This window comes from Tamandua tetradactyla, chromosome 7 (genome assembly GCF_023851605.1).
Source record: "Tamandua tetradactyla isolate mTamTet1 chromosome 7, mTamTet1.pri, whole genome shotgun sequence".
In the NCBI taxonomy this organism is placed as follows: Eukaryota; Metazoa; Chordata; class Mammalia; order Pilosa; family Myrmecophagidae; genus Tamandua; species Tamandua tetradactyla.
The window spans coordinates 7,557,755-7,580,632 of record NC_135333.1 but is presented as its reverse complement, the minus strand read 5'-3'; the positions used below and the strand labels follow the sequence as shown (position 1 = coordinate 7,580,632).

The 22,878-nt window shown below is 37.1% G+C and overlaps 1 protein-coding gene across 3 annotated transcripts in view; it reads right to left on the bottom strand.

Annotated features, from left to right (window-relative positions):
* The window catches only part of MTR (5-methyltetrahydrofolate-homocysteine methyltransferase), a 183,097-nt gene that overhangs the window by 79,177 nt on the left and 81,042 nt on the right, over nt 1-22,878 (bottom strand). The gene's annotated exons all lie outside the window — the stretch shown is intronic.

Sequence of the window (22,878 nt, the reverse complement as noted above, 5' to 3'; positions counted from 1 at the left end):
ACACCTAGATTCAGCAAAAGTGCAGCCCTACAAAGAGCAGAAAAGAGGGCCAACTTCAGAGGTAACTTAAAGGTTTTAAAATCTGACTGAATTAGCTTACAATAGGCCAAGGGACAATGGAGGAAGTAGAGGCCTATTCTACTACTGTAGAATTTAAAAAAAAATTGATGGAAAGGAACACTTATACCATCAGAGGAGCACTGACAAGTCAGAAGGAAAAAAAAAGCTGAAGGGAAAGTTTCCAAGAAGAAAATATACAGCAGAAACTGACCTGGATTTTACAAGGCCACTAAGGGCATAAGCTTAGGAACATAGCATCTCAAATTGGAAATCTTTTGAGTGGAATTCTCTAATGTGGCAAGTGTATGAACAAAACAGACGTGTCCTACAGCAGAAGTGTTAGGGAATGCAGGCCAACCTGGAAAGCTTCCTGTTTAAAATATGTTTATACTTGAAAAAGTGGAGGCTGCAACTCTGAGCAGATCTCATATAAAAGTCAGAATCTGGATGCTAATAACTCAAAAATAATGAGGGAAATAAGACAGGACTTCAGAAATGATAGAAATAGTATAAAGAGGTAATCTTTATATAGTTAACACTGATGAGGAAAACAGGGTCTTGGTTGAGATAATAACTACAGGTGCCACCAGTGAAAATTTCTGAACTTTTAAAGAAAGCAAGGTTATTTAAAATGCCACCCTCGGGTGGGCTATCGTGGCTCAGCAGGCAAGAATGCTTGCCTGCCATGCCAGAGGACCCAGGTTCAATTCCCAGTGCCTGCCCATGTAAAAATTAAAAAAAACAAACAAACAAACAATAAAATGCCACCCTCTAGGAGAGGATGCAGATTTTGTGGGGAGTGAAGGGAAAGAGAGTGAAATTCTTAAACCAAGTAGTTTTATCAATCCCTGGATAGAGCAAAGTATCTGTTTTAGTCCCTCCAAAAGGGAGCTCAGAAAGGAACATAGCAGAAAGAAACAGTTCATAGAAATAGGAGGGGAAGAAAGTAAAAAAGATGCTGATCTATTGATTGGAAACTTATTCCCACAACCTATGCTCTACCTTTGCCTTTCTTTTACCCCCCCACCCCTAAAAATGAACTTTATCCAGGCTTTCCATATCTGAAATATCACGTTCATAAGTCTGCGCACGTTTTTCTCCCACATTCAAAAAACCTCTGAGAGGAACTGAATCCTGCAAGAAGCTGAGCCCTCTATTAACCCTTTTTTATTCTCAGGGCCCAGAACAGAGAGCAGGACACAGAGAAGAGGGTTAAACATGAAAACCATATTTGTCTTTTCTCCATTAGTCGATCAGCATCAAGGAAAAGAACAAGCAGCAAATAAGCTACCCTGGGTTTAAGAACCGGGTTTTCAAACTGGGAACAATTAGCATTTTGAACCAGATAATTCTTTGTTGTTGAGGGTTGTCCCACACTTTGTGGGATGTTCACAGAATCCCTGCCTTTTATGGGTATCAGTAGCACACATTCTCACCTGTATGTCTGAACAGTAAAAAAAAATCTCTCCAGAGGAAATCTCTTGAGGAAGAAGAATTAAAGGAGAAGGAGGAGTTATAACAGAGAAAACAGGACTTAAATGAGTATGACTGCTGAACCATTCATTATATTGATACTTCTTTTAGCCTCCAGTGTCTTAGAGCAGCTAGAAGGAAAAACCTGAAATTATGGAACAGTAACCCATATCAAACTCTGAAATCTGCTCTATAACTACTTGTTAGCGATGCACTTTGAAATTTGTTTTGTATACATATTTCACAAGAAAAAAATGTTAAAATAAAAGCTCTTGGGGAATAAAATCCTCCCTAGTCAAGAACCACTGGATTATGGTAACCACTGGTGTTATGGCTATAGACAATTTCAGAATCCAGACTCTTATGCATGGTCAAAATCACAACCAAGTATTTGTTCATGGCTTTTTTCTGCTAACTATAGTTAGATGCTGTTTGCTGTAAGATCCTACTCTGCAATGTCAAATATTAAGATAAAGCAACACCAGAAAAAGCAGGGAAGGAAATAAACTCACTCAAGTCTTCTCTTTCACAATCAGGGAAGCCGAGTGCATGCAGGGAAGCTGGGACACTGAATTTGGGAGGTAGGCCAACTGTATGCTATGTTTTTCTTCTTGCCCAACAACTGAACATTGCAGGTTTGGAGGTCTAGGGACTAAGAACAGTTGTCTACCTTATATTCTTCATAGCCCTGCCATAAACTCCAGTCTTGGAAGGTAATTTGGGAAATTTTTTTTAATCTTATTTAAAATATAATCTACTTTACAAGGTAAGGACCAAGAATAGAAATACTTATCACGTAATCTGAGTCAAGGAGTGGTCGTGACCTATATACAACCACTAAAAAAAAAAGAGGCCTCTAAAATGCAAAATTTCATGTCAGATTTTATCAAAGCTCAGAGGGGATAAGGGGAGAAAATCTGAAAATTATCTCCTAGGCCAATGTCAATTACCTTCTGAAAGGAAAAAGACAAGCAAAGAATAAAAACTATCAACTTCAGTCTTTGTGATGGTTTGAAATGATGTATGTACCCTAGAAAAGCCATGTTTTAATCCTAATCCCATTCTGTAGAGGCAGCTGTTTCTTCTAATCCCTATTCAGTATTGTATGTTTGAAACTGTAATTAGATCATCCCCTGGGTGTGTGATTTAATCAAGAGTGGTTGTTAAGATGGATTAGGTGGAGGCATGTCTCCACCCATTTGGATGGGTCTTGATTAGTTTACAGGAGTCCTATAAAAGAGAATGACAAGAGAGAAAGCCAGGAGATTCAGAGAGAGCAGAGAATGCTGCAGCACCACGAAGCAGAGAATCCATCAGCCAGTGCTTTGAAGATGAAGAAGGATAATGCCTCCTGGGGAGTTTCATGAAACAGGAAGCCAGGAGAGAAAGATAGCAAATGATGCCGTGTTCACCACGTGTCCTTCCAGATGAGAGAGAAACCCTAACTGTGCTTGCCATGTGCCTTGAGAGAGAAACTCTGAATTTCATCGGCCTTCTTGAATTAAGGTATCTTTCCCTGGATGCCTTAGATTGGACATTTCTATAGACTTGTTTTAATTGGGACATCGTCTTGGCCTTAGAACTGTAAACTAGCAACTTACTAAATTCCCCTTTTAAAAGTCATTCCGTTTCTGGTATATTACAATCCGGCAGCTAGCAAACTAGAACAGTCTACTAGATCTATTTGTATTCCTACACTGCCTACTCTACTAGAAAATCTAAAAGAATCAAGTGCAAGACAGTGTCAACTTATTTAAGTTTATTAAGGAGTCTGGTTATAAAATAAAAATCTAAAACACACTGTATTGATTTGAGGCTATTATATATCCCAGAAAAGCCATATTCTTTTAAGACTAACCCAATCTCATGAGAGCAGACCCATTGTTGAATGGGACCTTTTGATTAGATTATTCCCATGGAGACATGGCCCCGCCCATTCAAGATGGGTCTTAATAATTTTCCGAAGTACTTTGAAACGGAGACATTTTGGAGAAAGCACAGATGCTTGGAAAGCCAACACAGAGAACTGTAACTTATAACTTAATAAATCCTCTTTATAAAAGCCAACCCATTTCTGGTATATTGCATTCCTGTAGCATCAGCAAACTAAAACAGACACTATCAAAGAAAAATATTTATGAAAGGAAAAATAAGACAATCACCACAATCATAAACCAACACAAAATAAGTAGGAATTATCTTGAGATTTCCCAATTAAGGAAAACTGTAAAACCTGATTGAATGAGTCATTGGAAAGACATGCAACATTCCTAAGTTATAAAACTGAGTATTGTTGAGATACCAACTTTTCATTGTTTTCTAAGTTAGGACTAAATTCTAATCAATATCCCAATGGGGCCTTATTTCTCCATAAATTAAAAAATGATTTTAAAAAATCCTTAAAATAGGGAAATGTTCATGATCTAATTGATGCATTTATAGGAGGATACTGAATATTCTTTTATATAGTTTATATGTACATGCAAACAAAAAATCTATTCTGATGTGATAATTATATTTCTAAGAAACCCTAAATTATCCATATTGATGTATAAAAATAACTGCTTCAATCAGAAAAGGAAAATTAAATCTAGAGAGCAAATGGTGATAAAATTATTTTCTCCCATTATAATTTCAAAAGTAAAGGTTTTCATATTTTGTTATTTAGAGTTAAAAACTTAATACTTGATCATGCTACCGAAAACAACAAGAACACCGAAATGCTTCCTTGTCTGTCTTTCAATCCGGAAATCTCAGGGCATGTCTCCTCTGTTTTATTTCACCTAGCCCATGCAGTTGTTTGTAAGAGGCTTACAGATAAAAACCGATGACCCAAACATAGCAGCCAAATATTGAAACAAAGCAACCATGCATTCTTCTCTGTTTTGTTTAGTTACAACAGTGGTTTTCTATTTAAGGGAGTTGCTTTCTCTTTACAACTAACTGTGCCATCCAAGTAAAGCAAATCCTGTTTTTTAGCAGATTGTTTTATCCATTATGAGAATTCAATCAACAGAAGATAGGTCTTTATACCAAAATGTCAGTATGGCTGGTTTCTGAACTTTGCAAGTGTGTTGATTTTTTGCTTTGTTCTTCATAATTTTCAATACTTACCACCATTGTACAATGATTGCTTTAAAATCATTTTGTTTTTAAAAAGACATCTTTAATTCTACCACTTTACTCTGAATGATTATTTCCTTTTACGGCATTTTCTTCCACTCTTTATTAAATGTTTGTGTCTCATGATATATACTGTGTTTATATAATTTTAGGATTATATGTTTTTATTCATATTTTGTAAACACTGTCATGCTGCACCACAGTCTTTATAATTAGTATTTAAAAACTCTAGATAATATTCCAATATAATAATGTAAGTTGAACTATCAATTTCTCTTCAGTCAGACACAAGATAGTTATATTTTCATTAATGCTGGTGTAACATTTCTCTATATAACTTTTTTTTTAAATTTTCTATTTTGAAATACTTTCAAACATATAAAACAGCTACAAAAATAATGCAAACTCCATACAGAAAACTTCAACATACCCCAACCCCTTTTTGTCACACTTGCCAAATCATTTGATCTACCCATCTATCTATTAATTCATTTTCTGGACACTTGAATAGAGGTTGTACATATATCATGCTCCTTGAACACTTAATACTGTCATGGACATTTCCTAAAACCAAATATACTCTCTTATGAAACCACCTTAAGTGTAGTTAACAATTTTAAGCAATTTAACATTAATATAAAACTTACAGCTTGACTCCAATTTTTCCATATATCCCAAAAATGTTCCTTTGAGTCTTCTCCCCTCCTTTGTCAGATGCCATATCCGGGATCATGACCGCATTTAATTTTCAATGTCTCCTTAGTTGGTCTTTTTTTTTTTAATTGTGGGAATATATATACACAACATAAGCTTTCCCATCTAAACCACTCCCAAGTATACCATTCAATAGGATAATCACATTCCCACAATATTGTGTGTCCTCATCACCTTCCATTATTAAAATTCTCTCATCTTGAAATGCTAGTAATCAATGAGAGAGGTGTAAGAAGTATGGGATATAGAGAGCTTTTTCTTTTTATTTCTTTTTCTGGAGTGATGCAAACGTTCTAAAAAATGATCATGGTAATGAATACACAATTATGTGATGATATTGTGAGCCACTTATTATACACCATGTATATACTACATGTATGTGAAGATTTGTCAGTAAAAATATTTAAAAAAAAACTTTCTCTTCTCCCCAAATAAATAATCTATACCCATTATGCATTAACTCTCCATTTCCCTTGTTCCTCATCCCTAGCAACCTGTACTTTCATTTCTGTCTCCATAAGTTTTATATCCTGTAATATTTGTAGTTACTACGGGGCTTAAATTTAACATTGTAAATCTATGACAATCTTGTTTGCTTTTATACCATCTTAACTTTGACAGTATATATATGCTAGATTCCAATACCCCTTCATCACCCACCGTGATAGTTGAGAGGTTTTATGGACCCCAGAAGGTCATATTCTTAAAACTAATCCATTCCTGTGGGTGTAGACCTATTGTGGTTGGGACCTTTTAATCAGGTTATTTTAGTTTAGGCGTGTCCCAGTAATCCTCTTACTGGAGTCCATTATAAGAGGATGAAATTGAAAGAGAGATACCCAGAAGAGACAGAGAAAGACAAAGAACACAGAAGGACAGACAGAGAAGCTAAGGAAGAAAGCCAGAGAGGAGCAGCCAGAAACTGAAAGAAAGAAACCAGGAAAAGAAAGGAAGAGACCAGCAGATGTCACCATGTGCCTTGCCACGTGATAGGAGTCCAAGATCGCCTGTAATCAGTCTTCAGGGAAAAAGCATCACCTGCTGATGCCCTGATATGGGCGTTTTCATGGCCTCAGAACCATAATCCAGTGAATTAATAAATCCTCACTATAAAAGCCAACCAAGCTCTATTATATTGCATTTTGGCAGTCAAGCAAAACTAAAACACCCACCTTTGGGTAGTTCTTGTCACATACTACATGTTTATATATTATGAGTCCAAAACCACTGAATCATCATCACATTTTATGCATGTCTTTTGAATCCTGTAGTGAGTAAAAAGTGGGTTACAATACAATAGCACTGGCATTTATATTTATCTGTTGTTATCCTCACTGGGGATCTTTATTTTTTTATGAAGCTTCAAACTATTTTCTATTGTCCTTACTTTTCAGCCTATAGAACTCTCTTTGATAAATCTCTTAAAAAGCCTGTCTAGTAGTAGATGAACTTATTCAGTACTTGTTTACCTGGAATGTCTTACTCTCTCCCCCATTTTTGAAAGAAAGTTTTGATAGATAGAATTCTTCGTTGGCAATTTTTTACTTTCTGCACTTGATGTCAATCCACTGCCATCTTGCCTCTATGGTTTCCAGAGAAATTGGCACTTAATCTTATATCAGCTCCCTTGTATGTGACATGCTGTTTCTCTCTTGCAGCTTTCAGAATTCTCTCTTTATATCTGGCATTTAGAAAATTGATTCTTGGAGGAGGGGTCAAGATGGCGACTTAGCAATGTGCGCGTTTTAGTTTGTCCTCCAGAACAACTACTAAATAACCAGAAACAGTACAGAACAGCTCCCGGAGCCATATCAGTGACCAAACACACAGCATACCCCAGTCTGGACCAGCTGGACCGGCTGCAAGCCTCCCCAAAACCGTGAGTTCCCCAAGCTGTGGCGGCTTCCCAGAAGGAAAGGAAAGAGACTCTAAACCTGGTCAAGCGGAGGTCGCTCATTGGGCTCATGGAAAAAGAGGAAAGGGGAGGAAACAGAGATTTTAGTGGCTGTGTTTCTATGGAGACTTGGCAGCCTCTGGATTCAGCGGCGGGAATTCTGGGGCTGCAACTGCCCCAGGCATAGGCAGAAACGGGCTGCTTTCAGGGCTGTCTCCCGCCTGTGCCTTCCCTAGGGGAGGGGTGAAGCCCAACTCAGGTGGAATCCCTCCCTCAAGGAATTATGGCTGCAGGGCTTGGCAATTTGAAGCAATTAAAACCAGCCTACAACCTCTCCTCTGTCTCCACCACACCCCCAGCAGGGAGAGTCTTCCAAAGTTAAAAGTGCCGCAACATCTTTTGCTGGTGTGACCCGCAGGCAGATGCATCACATACTGGTCAGGATAAGAAAAACAGAGCCCAGAGACTTCACAGGAAAGTCTTTTAACCTGCTGGGTCTCACCCTCAGGGACAACTGACATAGGTGACTCCTTGCCCCTGATAGGAGGCTAATTTAGTCTGGGAAAACCTGGCTGGAGTCTATAATACCTACGTAGAACCTCCTAAGGGTGGGGAGGGAAAAGGCACCATACAAGCAGGGCAAGAAACAAGAAAACAAGAACTGAAAAATTATTCTCTGTTAAACAAAACCTAAGCTAGAGGTTCAGAAAAAGCTGAACTGAAGGTCAAAGAACAGATAGACAACAAATTCATCTAGCAAGAAAACCCTAGGTAAGAGAAGTGAAAGCAATCTCCAGAATAAACTAATTTTAATTAAGTTTAATTAAAGTAATTTAGTAATTAAGGTAATTAAATGTCTAGACGCCAGCAAAAAATAACAAATCACACCAGGAAAACTGAAGATATGGCCCAGTCAAAGGAACAAACCAATAGTTCAAATGACATACAAGAGCTGAAACAACTACTTCAGAATGTACGAACAGACATGGAAAACCTGATCAAAAACCAAATCAATGAATTGAGGGAGGATATGAAGAAGGCAAGGAATGAACAAAAAGAAGAAATGGAAAGTCTGAAAAACCAAATCACGGAACTTACGGGGATGAAAGGTACAGTAGAAGAGATGAAAAAAAAACAATGGAAACCTACAATGGTAGATTTCAAGAGACAGAGGTTAGAATTAGTGAACGGGAGGACGGAACATCTGAAATCTGACAAGATACAGAAACTATAGGGAAAAAAATGGAAAAATATGAGCAGGGACGCAGGGAACTGAATGATAATATGAAGCGCACAAATATATGTGTTGTGGGTGTCCCGGAAGGAGAAGAGAAGGGAAAGGAGGAGAAAAACTGATGGAAGAAATTATCACTGAAAATTTCCCAACTCTTATGAAAGACCTAAAATTACAGATCCAAGAAGTGCAGCGTACCCCAAAGAGAATAGATCCAAATAGGCATTCTTCAAGACACTTACTAGTCAGAATGTCAGAGGTCAAAGAGAAAGAGAGGATCTTGAAAGCAACAAGAAAAAGCAATCCATCACATACAAGGGAAACCCCATAAGACTACGTGTAGATTTCTCAGCAGAAACCATGGAGGTGAGAAGACAGTGGGATGATATATTTAAATTATTAAAAGAGAAAAACTGCCAACCAAGAATTCTATACCCAGCAAAATTGTCCTTCAAAAATGAGGGAGAAATTAAAACACTTTCAGACAAAAAAATCACTGAGAGAATTTGTGACCAAGAGACCAGCTCTGCAAGAAATACTAAAGGGAGCACTAGAGACAGATATGAAAAGACAGAAGAGAGAGGTGTGGAGAAGAGTGTAGAAAGAAGGAAAATTAGATATGACATATAAACTACAAAAGGCAAAATGGTAGAGGAAAGCACTACCCAAACAGCAAAAACTAAATGTTAATGGATTGAACTCCCCAGTCAAAAGACATAGACTGGCAGAATAGATTAAAAGAATAGATTAAAAAATCTAAAACGATCCTTCTATATGCTGTCCACAGGAAACACATCTTAGACCCAAAGATAAACATAGGTTGAAAGTGAAACGTTGGGAAAAGATATTTCATGCAAATAACAACCAGTAAAGAGCAGGAGTAGCTATACTAATATCCAACAAATTAGACTTCAAATGTAAAACAGTTAAAAGAGACAAAGAAGGATACTATGTACTAATAAAAGGAACAATTCAACGTGAATACATAACAATCATAAATACTTATGCACCGAACCAGAACGCCCCAAAATACATGAGGCAAACACTGCAAATACTGAAAAGGGAAATAGACACATCTACCATAATAGTTGGAGACTTCAATTCACCACTCTCATCAATGGACAGAACATCTAGACAGAGGATCAATAAAGAAATAGAAAATTTGAATATTACAATAAATGAGCTAGACTTAACAGACATTTATAGGACATTACACCCCACAACAGCAGTATACACCTTTTTCTCAAGTGCTCATGGATCATTCTCAAAGATAGACCATATGCTGGGTCACAAAGCAAGTCTCAACAAATTTAAAAAGACTGAAATCATACACAACACCTTCTCAGATCATAAGGGAATGAAGTTGGAAATCAATAATAGGCAAAGTGCCAGAAAATTCACAAATATGTGGAGGCTCAACAACACACTCTTAAACAACCAGTGGGTCAAGGAAGAAATTACAAGAGAAATCAGTAAATATCTTGAGGCAAATGAAAATGAAAACACAACATATCAAAACTTATGGGATGCAGCAAAGGCAGTGCTAAAAGGGAAATTTATTGCCCTAAATGCCTATATCAAAAAAGAAGAACAGCCAAAAATTCAGGAATTAACTGTCCACTTGGAAGAACTGGAGAAAGAACAGCAAACTAACCCCAAAGCAAGCAAAAGGAAGGAAATAACAAAGATTAGAGCAGAAATAAATGAAATTGAGAACATGAAAAAAATTGAGAAAATCAATAAAACCAGAAGCTGCTTCTATGAGAAAATCAATAAGATTGATGGGCCCTTAGCAAGATTGACAAAAAGAAGAAGAGAGAGGATGCAAATAAATAAGATCAGAAATGGAAGAGGAGACATAACCACTGACCCCACAGAAATAAAGGAGGTAATAACAGGATACTATGAACAACTTTATGCCAAAAAATACAACAATGTAGATGAAATGGACAACTTCCTAGAAAGGCATGAACGACCGACTTTGACTCAAGATGAAATAGATGACCTCAACAAACCAATCACAAGTAAAGACATTGAATCAGTCATTAAAAAGCTTCCCAAAAAGAAAAGTCCAGGACCAGATGGCTTCACATGTGAATTCTAACAAACATTCCAGAAAGAATTAGTATCAATCCTGCTCAAACTCTTCAAAAAAATTGAAGAGGAGGGAAAATGACCTAATTCATTCTATGAAGCCAACATCACCCTCATACCAAAACCAGGCAAAGATATTACAAAAAAAGAAAACTACAGACCCATCTCTCTAATGAATATAGATGCAAAACTCCTCAACAAAATTCTAGCAAATCGAATCCAGCAACACATTTAAAGAATTATACATCATGACCAAGTAGGATTCATCCCAGGTATGCAAGGATGGTTCAACATAAGAAAATCAATTAATGTAATACGCCATATAAACAAATCAAAGCAGAAAAATCACATGATCATCTCGATTGATGCAGAGAAGGCATTTGACAAAATTCAACATCCTTTCCTGTTGAAAACACTTCAAAGGATAGGAATACAAGGGAATTTCCTAAAAATTATTAAGGGAATATATGAAAAACCCATAGCTAATATCGTCCTCAATGGGGAAAAACTGAAACCTTTCCCCCTAAGATCAGGAATGAGACAAGGATGTCCACTATCACCACTGTTATTCAACATTGTGTTGGAAGTTCTAGCCAGAGCAAATGCTAAAATAAATTTAGTTTAAATGCTAGTGATCAATGAAAGCAAGGGGTAAGGGGTATGGTAGGCATAATCTTTTTTTTTTCTTTCCTGTGTTTGTTTTATTACTTTTTCTATTGTCTTTTTATTTTTTCTGAATTAATGCAAATGTTCTAAGAAATGATGAATATGCAACTAAATGATGATATTGCGAATTACTGATTATGTCTGTTGTTTTATTTTGTTTCTTTATTTTTTTAATTAATAAATAAATTTTTAAAAATTGATTCTCATATGCCACAATGCGGGTGTTTTTGCTTTTATCCTATTTGGAATTCATTGAGCTTCTTGGATGTGTATATTCAGGTCTTTTGTTAAATTCGGGAAGTTGTCAGCTATTATTTTTCTAAATATTCTCTCTGCCCCTTTCTCTCTTTCTTTTTCTTTTGAGACTCCTAAAAAGCATATATTGGTAAGCTTGAGGGTGCCCTGCAGGTTCCTAAGGCTGTTTATTTCTCTTTATTCTTTCTACTTTCTGCTCCTCAGACTAAATGATTTCAAATGTCTTATCTGGACTTCTTTGATTCTTCCTTCTGCCAGCTACAATCTGCTCTTGAACCCCTCTAGGAAATTTCAAATTTGTGTTACCAAGATCTTCAGTTCTGTTTGGCTCCTTTTCATAATTTCCATCTTTCTATTTATATTCTCTTTATGTTCATCCATCATTTTCCTGATTTCCTTGAGTTCACTGTCCATGTTTTCCTTCAGCCCTTTGAACATAAAAGTTGGGCCATTTTTGTCTGTTATGTCCCATGGTTGGTCCTCTTCATTGATGGTGTCTAACGCTTTAACCTCTTCCCTTGCCTTGGCTGTTGCTTCTTATTTCTTTGTACATTTTGTAATCTTTGTTGAAACCTCAACATTCTGATATTTTAATGTGTCATCACTAGACTCTGAAGCATCTGTTCCTTTTTTTCCTTGATTGCCAAGAGCTAACTACAACAACAAAAATAAATAAGAGTGCAATAAGAAAGAATTAATCTTTTGCATACTGACCTGTACAAGTACTCTCCTTTAGGGCTTATCCATAGAGTGAGTTTAGAGTATGGCTCCAGGCTAAAGGGCAGGGACTTCCCCTAACCCTTTCTGCACATGCATTTTGTCTTGGACACGTACCTGTGACCCTAGGAATTCCCCCACTTACATGGTTCAGAATGTCCCCATTCCCCTAGGAAACAGTTTCCTCACAATCCTGGGCACTGCACTATGTATCCTAAAGCCCTAGGCAGTACAACAGGATTGCTTTCCCACAGAATTCTATACTCAGGGCAAGTTCTAGGATGGTGAGTCCCTTGGACTACCACCAAACAGATTGGGTGGTTGTACTGCTCCTGTATGTTCCTAACGGTTATGCTGCTTCCTCTGGAACAGGACCAGGGATCCACGCTGTTAGTGCCCAGCCAGTGGTAAAGGAGGGGTCAGGCAGAACACAAAAAGATCTTATGCTTTTAAATAGTCTTTTTTCTTGATTTGGTGCTTAAGCTGTTACTCCAGTTCTGAGTGTTTTTTTTTTTTTTTTTGAGCTTTGAGAAAGGTATTTCTGCCAGTTCTAGTTGACTGTGCAATGCTTCTTTGGAGATGGAGCCCTAAAGCATCTCATTTCCGCATCCTGATTGGGGGCAGTAGTATAAAAGCCAAATGAAGCAGAAACTCCAGGGATAGAGCCCAGGTATATCCATAGAGCAGATTGTGAAGCTGGAAGCTCCAATGAAGGGTCTGGACAAACTCCACAGGAGAGACATGCTGTCTGAAGAAGCAATGAAAGAGTCTCTCTTCTTCCTTAAAAGACCATCCATGTACAGATAATTCTGAAATTCCTAACTTCAAGCCAGATATCACATGTAAATTCCAGACTCATCTATGCAACTGCACACTCAACATTTTGGATGTTCAAAAGACAATGCAACACAGTAACTCCAAACCCAAACTTCATAACCCATTTACTACCTTAAAAACGTATCGAGAAAAAAGAAAAAAAAATGTACCTAGAAACAGATGGCTTTTCACATCCTCTGTTGTTTCTACATTGGTACTAGCCACCATCATCTCTTTGCTGGACTACAGCAACAGGAAACTAAGTAGTTCCGCTTTGCACCTGTAGACCATTCTCCACAAAGAACCAGAGTAATTTTAAAATATAAGTTGCATCAAGTTTGCTCCTCTGTTCCAAACCCAAATCCACTGAAGGGGATTCCCAGCTCGCTCAGAGTAAAAACCAAACTCTTCACAATGGTCCAAGAAGCTCAACATGATTTTGTCCAGTATCTAACTTCACATTCTTCCAATCTCCTCTGCCCTCTGCTCCAGCTATACCAGCCTCCCTCAAGGCATATGTACCTGTTACATTCTTCTCCCACATTTTCATATGCCTCATTACCTCACCTCCTTCAGGTTTCTGCCAAAATGTGACTTTCTCCATGAAGCCTTCCCTAACCATCCTTTATAAAATATACCTACCCTGTTTCTTCCTACCCCCATCCACTGCACTCAAAACCATCCAACATAACATATATTTATTTGGTTTTTGAATTTATTATTCCCCCTTTACCCTTCAAGAATATAAATCATGGGACTTCCGGAGAAGATGGCGGCTTAGTAAGACGCGCGGGTCTTAGTTCCTCCTCCAGAAAAGCAACTGAAGAAACAGAAACAATACGGAACAGCTCCCGGAGCCACGACAGAGACCAAAAAGACAGCGTACCCCATTCTGGGGCGGCTGAACGGGCAGGGAGAATCCGCTGTGGTGAGATACCCAAGGAGCGCGCGTTTTCCCGGCCGGGGCGGCTGGCGACTGGGGTCCCCTCCACGCACGTGGCTCCCCGGTCTGACTGGGAATGTTGGATAGCGGGGCCCTCCCGCCACGCTTGGCATCTTGGGCCAGCTGGGCAATTTGGACCGGCATTCCCCCAAGCCACGGCGGCCGGCGCCCCCCCACCCCACGCGCAGTTTCCCGGGCCGACTGTGAGATTCGGATTGGCAAGTTAAAGGAGCCACAGCATCTTGTACTGGTGGGACCCGCAGACAGACGAGTGCCACGAGCGCCACCTACTGGGCAGGAATAGAAAAACAGCCCAGAGATTTCACAGAAAAACCTTTCAACCAGCCGCGTCCCACACCCAGGGAAATCTGATCAAATGCCCAGACACCAGCAAAAAATAATGGATGACGCTCGGAAAATTAAAGATATGGCCCAGTCAAAGGAACAAACCAATAGTTCAAATGAGATACAGGAGCTGAGACAACTAATGCTGAATATACGAACAGAAATGGAAAAACTCTTCAAAAACCAAATCAATAAATTGAGGGAGGACATGAAGAAGACATGGGCTGAACAAAAAGAAGAAATAGAAAATCTGAAAAAACAAATCACAGAACTTATGGGAGTGAAGGACAAAGAAGAAAAAATGGAAAAAACAATGGATACCTACAATGGTAGATCTAAAGAGACAGAAGCTACAATTAGTGAACTGGAGGATGGAACATCTGAATCCCAAAAAGAAACAGAAACTATAGGGAAAAGAATGGAAAAACTTGAGCAGGGGATCAGGGAACTGAATGACAATATGAAGCGCACAAATATACGTGTTGTGGGTGTCCCAGAAGGAGAAGAGAAGGGAAAAGGAGGAGAAAAACTAATGGAAGAAATTATCACTGAAAATTTCCCAACTCTTATGAAAGACCTAAATTTACAGATCCAAGAAGTGCAGCGCACCCCAAAGAGAATAGACCCTAATAGGCGTTCTCCAAGACACTTACTAGTTAGAATGTCAGAGGTCAAAGAGAGAGAGAGGATCTTGAAAGCAGCAAGAGAAAAACAATCCGTCACATACAAGGGAAACCCAATAAGACTATGTGTAGATTTCTCAGCAGAAACCATGGAAGCTAGAAGACAGTGGGATGATATATTTAAATTACTAAAAGAGAAAAACTGCCAACCAAGACTTCTATATCCAGCAAAATTGTCCTTCAAAAATGAAGGAGAAATTAAAACATTTATAGACAAAAAGTCACTGAGAGAATTTGTGACCAAGAGACCAGCTCTGCAAGAAATACTAAAGGGAGCACTAGAGTCAGATACGAAAAGACAGAAGAGAGAGGTATGGAGTAAAGTGGAGAAAGAAGGAAAATCAGATATGATATATATAATACAAAAGCCAAAATGGTAGAGGAAAATATTATCCATACAGTAATAACACTAAAAGGTAATGGACTGAATTTCCCAATCAAAAGACATAGAATGGCAGAATGGACTACGACCCAGCAATACCACTGCTAGGTATCTACTCAAAGGACTTAAGGGCAAAGACACAGACGGACATTTGCACACCAGTGTTTATAGCAGCATTATCTACAATTGCAAAGAGATGGAAACAGCCAAAGTGTCCATCAACAGACGAGTGGCTAAACAAACTGTGGCGTATACCTACGATGGAATATTATGCAGCTTTAAGACAGACTAAACTTATGAAGCATGTAATAACATGGATGGACCTAGAGAACATTATGCTGAGTGAGTCTAGCCAAAAACTAAAGGACAAATACTGTATGGTCCCACTGATGTGAACCGACATTCGAGAATCAGCTTGGAATATATCATTGGTAAGAGTTAGAAACAGGGTAAGATAATGGGTAATTGGAGCTGAAGGGATACAGACTGTGCAACAGGACTAGATACAAAAACTCAAAAATGGACAGCACAATAATACCTAAGTGTAATGTAACTATGTTGGAACACTGAATGAAGCTGCACCTGAAATATGTTTTTTTGTTTGTTTGTTTGTTTGTTTGTATCTTCTGTTTTTGTTTTTTTCTTTTTCCTTTTTTATATATATATATATTTTATTAGTATTATTATTTTAATTCTCTTCTCTATATTAACATTCTATATCTTTTTCTGCTGTTTTGCTAGTTCTTTTCCTAAATCGATGCAAATGTACTAAGAAATGATGATCATACATCTATGTGATGATACTAAGAATTACTGAGTGCATGTGTAGAATGGAATGATTTCTAAATGCTGTGTTAATTTCTTTTCTTTTTTTTGATTAATTAAAAAAAATTAAAAAAAAATTGGATAAAAAAATAAAAGCACATAGTAGATTCAGGAAAAATAAATAAATAAATAAATAATAGAGGAAAAATGTTAAAATAAAAAAAAAAAAAAAGAATATAAATCATGCAGAGAGCAGGGACTTCATTTTATTCCCTGTTATCACCTCAGAGCTTAGAACAGGACCTGTTATACATTTGGTGCTCAAAATATATTCGAAGGAGTAAGAGCAGATATTTGCACCCATTAAAAAGTAACAGGTTGCTACATATATTTTTTAAAGGAACATTAAATAACAAAAGAGAGCTACTGGAAAAAAGAAACAACAATAGAAGACTTGGAGGGAAATAGAGATGTAGGAGATTCTCCCACAAAGGAGAGCAAAATGCCAGAGCTGGAAAATAGAAGAGAAAAGGTAAGAAAATTAAGCAACCTGTCCAAAATGTTCAGTATCTGAATAATAAATTTACCAAAAAGAGAATAAAATTATACAAGGAAACTTCCTACAACTGAAGGCCAAGAGTTTCCAGATTAAAAGGGCTTGATGAGCGCCCAACAAAATTACACCCACACCAAGGTTCATTATCCTGAGATTTCAGATCACTTTGGACATAAAAGATCTAAGAAGCATCAAAAAAATGGAAAAATACAAAACACTTTCTAGGATCATAAAGAAATGAAGTTGGAAATCAATAACAGGCAGAGGGACAGATTATTCACAAATACAAGAGGCTCAACAACACACCCTTAAACAACCACTGGGTCAAGGAAGAAATTACTAGAGAAATCAGTAAATATCTCGAGGCAAATGAAAATGAAAACACAACATATCAAAATTTATGGGATGCAGCAAAGGCAGGGCTGAGGGAAATTTTTTGCTCTAAATGCCTTTATCAAAAAAATAAATAAATAAAGAGCAAAAAATCAAGGAATTAACTGTTCACTTGGAAGAACTAGAGAAAGAATAGCAAACTAACCACAAAGCAAGCAAAAGGAAATAATGAAGATTACAGCAGAAATAAATGAAATTGAGAACATGAAAACAATCAAGAAAATTAACAAAACCAGAAGTTGGTTCTATGAGATAATCAATAAAATTGATGGACCCTTAGCAAGGTTGACAAAAAGAAGAAGAGAGAGGCTGCAAATAAATAAAATCAGAAATTGAAGAGGAGACTTAACCACTGACCCCACAGAAAAAAAGGAGGCAATGAGAGGATACTATGAACAACTTTATGCTAATAAACTAGTCAACGTAGATGAAATGGAAAACTTCCTAGAAAGGCATGAGCAACCAACATTGACTCAAGAAGAAATCAATGACCTCAACAAATCAATCACAAATAAAGAAATTGAATCAGTCATTAAGAAGCTTCCAAAAAAGAAAAGTCCAGGACCAGATGGCTTCACATGTGAATTTGACCAAACATTCAAGAACATTCAAGAAAGAATTAGTACCAATCTTGCTCAAACTTTTTAAAAGAACTGAAGAGGAGGGAAGGCTTCCTAACTCATTCTATGAAGCCAACATCACCCTCATAACAAAGCCAGACAAAATACTACAAGAAAGAAAATTACAGACCAATCTCTCTAATGAATATAGATGCAAAAATCCTCAACAAAATTCTTGCAAATCGAATCCAGCACCACATTAAAAAGAATTATACACCATAACCAAGTAGGATTCATCCCAGGTATGCAAGGATGGTTCAACATAAGAAAATCAATTAATGTAATACATCAATCAAAAAATCAAAGCAGGAAAACCACATGATCATCTTAATTGATGCAGAAAGGTATTTGACAAAATTCAACATTTTTCTTGTTGAAAATACTTCAAAAGATAAGAATAGAAGGGAACTTCCTCAACATGATATAGGGAATATGAAAAACCCACAGCTAACATCCTCCTCAGTTTTTCCCCTAAAGATCAGGAACAAGACAAGGATGTCTACTGTCACCATTGTTATTCAACATTGTGTTGGAAGTTCCAGCCAGAGCAATTAGACAAGAAAAAGAAATACAAGACATCAAAATTGGAAAGGAAGGAGTAAAACTCTCTGTTTGCAGATGATATGATACTATATGTCGAAAATCCCTAATAAGCCACAGCAAAACTACTAGAGCTAATAAATGAATGCAGAAAAGTGGGAAGTTACAAGATCAACACTCAAAAATCTATAGTGTTTATATACACTAGTAATGAGCAATCTGAGGGGGAAATCGAGAAAAAATTCCATTTACAACTGCAATTAAAATATTTAGGAATTAAGGATACAAAAGATCCATACAAAGAGAACCACAAGAAATTGCTAAAAGAAATCACAGAAGACCTAAATAAATGGAAGGGCATACCATGTTCATAGATTGGAAGACTAAATATAGTAAAGATGTCAATTCTACCTAAATTGATTTATAGATTCAATGCAATACCAATTAAAATTCCAAAAACTTAATTTACAGAAATAGAAAAACCAATAACCAAATTTATATGGAAGGGCAGGGTGTCCCAAATAGCTAAAAATATCCTGAGAAAGAAAAATGACACACTACCTGACTTTAAGGCATATTATTAATTTACAGTGGTCAAAACAGCATGGTACTGGCATAAAGACAGATATACTGGGGCAGTGCGACAGTGGCTCAGTGGCAGAATTCTTGCCTGCCATGCCGGAGACCCAGGTTTGATTCCTGGTGCCTATCCATGCAAAAAGAAAAAGATAGATATACTGGCCAATGGAACAGAACAGAGGGTTCAGATATAGACCCTCTCATCTATGGACAACTGTTCTTTGATAAGGCAGCCAAGCCAACTCACCTGGGACAGAAAAGTCTCTTCAATAAATGGTGCTTGGAGAACTGGATATCCATGCGCAAAAGAATGAAAGAAATTCATACCCTACACACCCTAAAGAAATTTACTCGAAATGGATCAAAGACCTAAACATTAGAACTAAAACCATAAACCTTCTAGAGGAAAATATCTTATAAAACTTGTAATAGGAGGTGGTTTTCCAGATCTTACACCCAAAGCATGAGCATTGAAGAAAGAAATAGACAAATGGGAACTCCTCAAAATTAAACACTTTCATGCATCAAAGAACTTTGTCAAAAAAGTAAAAAGACAGCCTACACAGTGGGAGACAATATTTGGAAATTACATATCAGATAAGAATCTACTATCCAGAATATATAAAGAAATTCTTCAACTTAACAACAAAAAGACAAACAACCCAGTTGCAAAATGGGCAAAAGACATGAACAGACACTTCTCAGAAGAGGAAATACAAATGACTAAAAGGCACATGAAAAGATGCTCAACTTCCCTGGCTATAAGGGAAACGCAAATCAAAACCACAGTGAGATATATCTCACACCCACCAGAAGGGCCATTACTAATAAAACAAAAAACGACAAGTATTGGAGAGGATGTGGAGAAAGAGGCACACTTACCCACTACTGGTGGGAATGGAAAATGGTAAGTCACTGTGGAAGTCAGTTTGGCCTCAGGAAGCTAAGTATAGAATTGCCATATGATCCAGCAATACCATTGCTAGGTATCTAGTCAGAGGACACAAGGGCAAGGCACAAACGGACATTTGCCCACCAATGTTTATAGCAGCAATATTTACAACTTCCAAGAGATGGAAACAGCCCAAATGTCCATCAACAGATGAATGGCTAAACAAGCTGTGGTATATACATACAATAGAATATTACACAGCTGTAAGACAGAATAAATTCATGAAGCATGTAACAACATGGATGGACCCTGAGGACACTATGCTGAGTGAGATTAGCCAGAAACAAAAGGACAGGTACTATATGGTTTCACTGATGTGAACTAATATTAATGAATGAACTTGGAGAATTTTAATTAAGAACAGAGGTCATAAGGAGATAGAAATAGGGTAGATATTGGGTAATTGGAGCTGAAGAGATAAGATCGTGCAAGAGGACTCAGTGTAAAAATTCAGAAAAGGATAGCATGATACTATCTGATTTTAGCACAATAATGTAAGTACACTGAATGAAGCTGAATGTGAGAATGATAAAGGGAGAAGGGCTGGAGGCACATATGAAACCAGAAGGAAAGACAGACAATAAAGACTAAGATGTTATAATCTAGGAATGCATACAGTGCACAATGATGGTGACTAAATGTACAAATAAAAAAATGTTTTTGCATGAGGGAAAACAAAGGAATGTCATTACTACAGGGTGTTGAAAATAGTCATTCATATTTTAAAACTTCAACGTCTATGTGAGACTAAAGAAAAAATGTTTATTTGGTACAAAATTAATATTTGACTAGTGCATTTCCTAATATAACCTATATGGACAGGTTAACTGAACACTGTAAGTACACGGAACCTTGAATTGGGCATGAGATTTTGTAGGCTTGCCAGTGTGATGCCCCGATACATCCCAGAGTGATTTGAACAGTGAATAAAGAAGTATTTGCAAAGTCCCCTTGGGGGAATGGTGAGAAAGAAGGAAAATTCAACTTCCCCATTTGGACAATTACTGATATTCTTGCAAGCAGTGGGGACAACCAAACCAACAGGCTGAGCCCTCAATCTTGGGGTTTGTTCATATGAAACTTATCCCCACAAGGGATAGGCTAAATCTACTTAAAATTAGCCTAAGAGTCACCCCAAACACCTCTTTTGTTCCTCACCTGTGGCCTTTCCCTCTCTCAGCCAACAACTGTAAGCAAACTCATTGCCCTCCCCCTCTCCACATGGGACATGTCTCCCAGGGGTGCAAACCTCTCTGGCAACATAGGACAGAAATACTAGAATGAGCTGGAACTCAGCATCAAGAGATTGAGAAAACCTTCTCGACTGAAAGGGGGAAGAGAGAAATGAGACAAAATAAAGTGACAGTGGCTGAGAGATTTCTGAGTCAAGAGGTTATCCTGGAGGTTATTCCTATGTATTATATAGATAAACCCTTTTTAGTTTAAGGTGTATTAGAGTGGCTAGAGGGAAGTGCCTAAACCTGTAGAGCTGTGTTCCAGTAGCCATGTTTCTTAAAGCTGATTATGTAACAATAAAGCTTTTGCAATGTGTGTGATGGTGAAAACTTTGTATCTGATGCTCCTTTTATCTACGTTATGGACAGATGAGTAAAACATATAATTTAAAAATAAATAAATAATAGGGGGAACAAATGTTAAAAGAAATTGAGTAGACTGAAATACTAGTGATCAATGAAAGGGAGTGGTAAGGGGTATAGCAAAAAAATAGGGGGAACAAAAGTTAAAATATATTGGGTAGATTGAAATACTAGCTAGCGGTCAATGACAGGGAGGGGTAAGGGGTATGGTATGTATGAGTTTTTCCTTTTTTCTTCTTATTTCTTTTTCTGGAGTAATGCAAATGTTCTAAGAAATGATCATGGTGATGAATATACACTATGTGATGATATCGAGATCCACTGATTGTACACCACATATAGAATGTTTGCATGTTAAGAATCTATGTGCGTGTTTGTACACCATGTATGGAATGTTTGTATGTTAAGAATCTATATGCCCGTATGTTGTTGTATCAATAAAAAAATTTTTTTTAAATGTATACACCCTTTGACTTAGCAATCCCACTTCTAGGAATTGACTCTTAGAAAATGAATCTACATGAATTAGGATATTCACTGGCCATTGTTTATGCCAATAAAAATGAGAAACAATTAAGCTACAAAACAAGAGATATAATCTCATTTATATAAAATTTCCCATTTGCTGAAGTCTCTTCTGCTCTTACCCTAGAAGGCTACATAACTACCATATTTATCAGATCTCCAGTGTTTCTCCATCAGAGAGGTCTTACAAGACCATCTTTTCTAAAATAGCCAGCTGTTTCCTGACCCCCAAGATCTCCAAGGCCTGAATGACCTCAAGATTGTCCAAGGCTGTCTAACAAGAACAAATGATGTAACCTCTTTGCACTTTAGCTTCCTCATATGAAAAAACAAAAATAATAAGACTATACATCCAACAATTACATGTTGGGAAGAAAGACTACTTTAGCACGCATTGTGTGCTTGCTTGGTATTAGGTAAGGCTCAGCATGTATTGATGATCAAAATTATTTCTCTTTTTCACTATTCCGGACTATTCGAATTTTTCCAACAATGAAAATGCATCTTTTCCATAAAAGCAATAAAGCTTTTGTTAAAAACGATATTGTTTTTAAAATATAAAAAAAAGAGGAAAGAAAAAGTATACATAATCCCATTACTTCTTAATTATATAAATGTCAGTATCTCCCCATCTGAGACCAGGCCACCCCTACTCTCCACTTAACAATTACCAATCTTTTTATTTTCTCATATAGACACATAAATATCTATATACTTTTTACTAAATAAAATTGGGATGTCACTTTTATTATAACTCTATGTTCTGCCTAATGGATAGCAAACTCTCCCAGTAACACTTACTGAATAATTCAACCTTTTTTAATTGAAGTAAAGACTTCATTATATATCAATTTTTCGTATATACAGATGTTTCTGGACTCTGTTCACTTACACTATTCTCTAGCCTGTGCTTATATAATAGAGCAAGGTAAAAAGAAATAATACATAAAA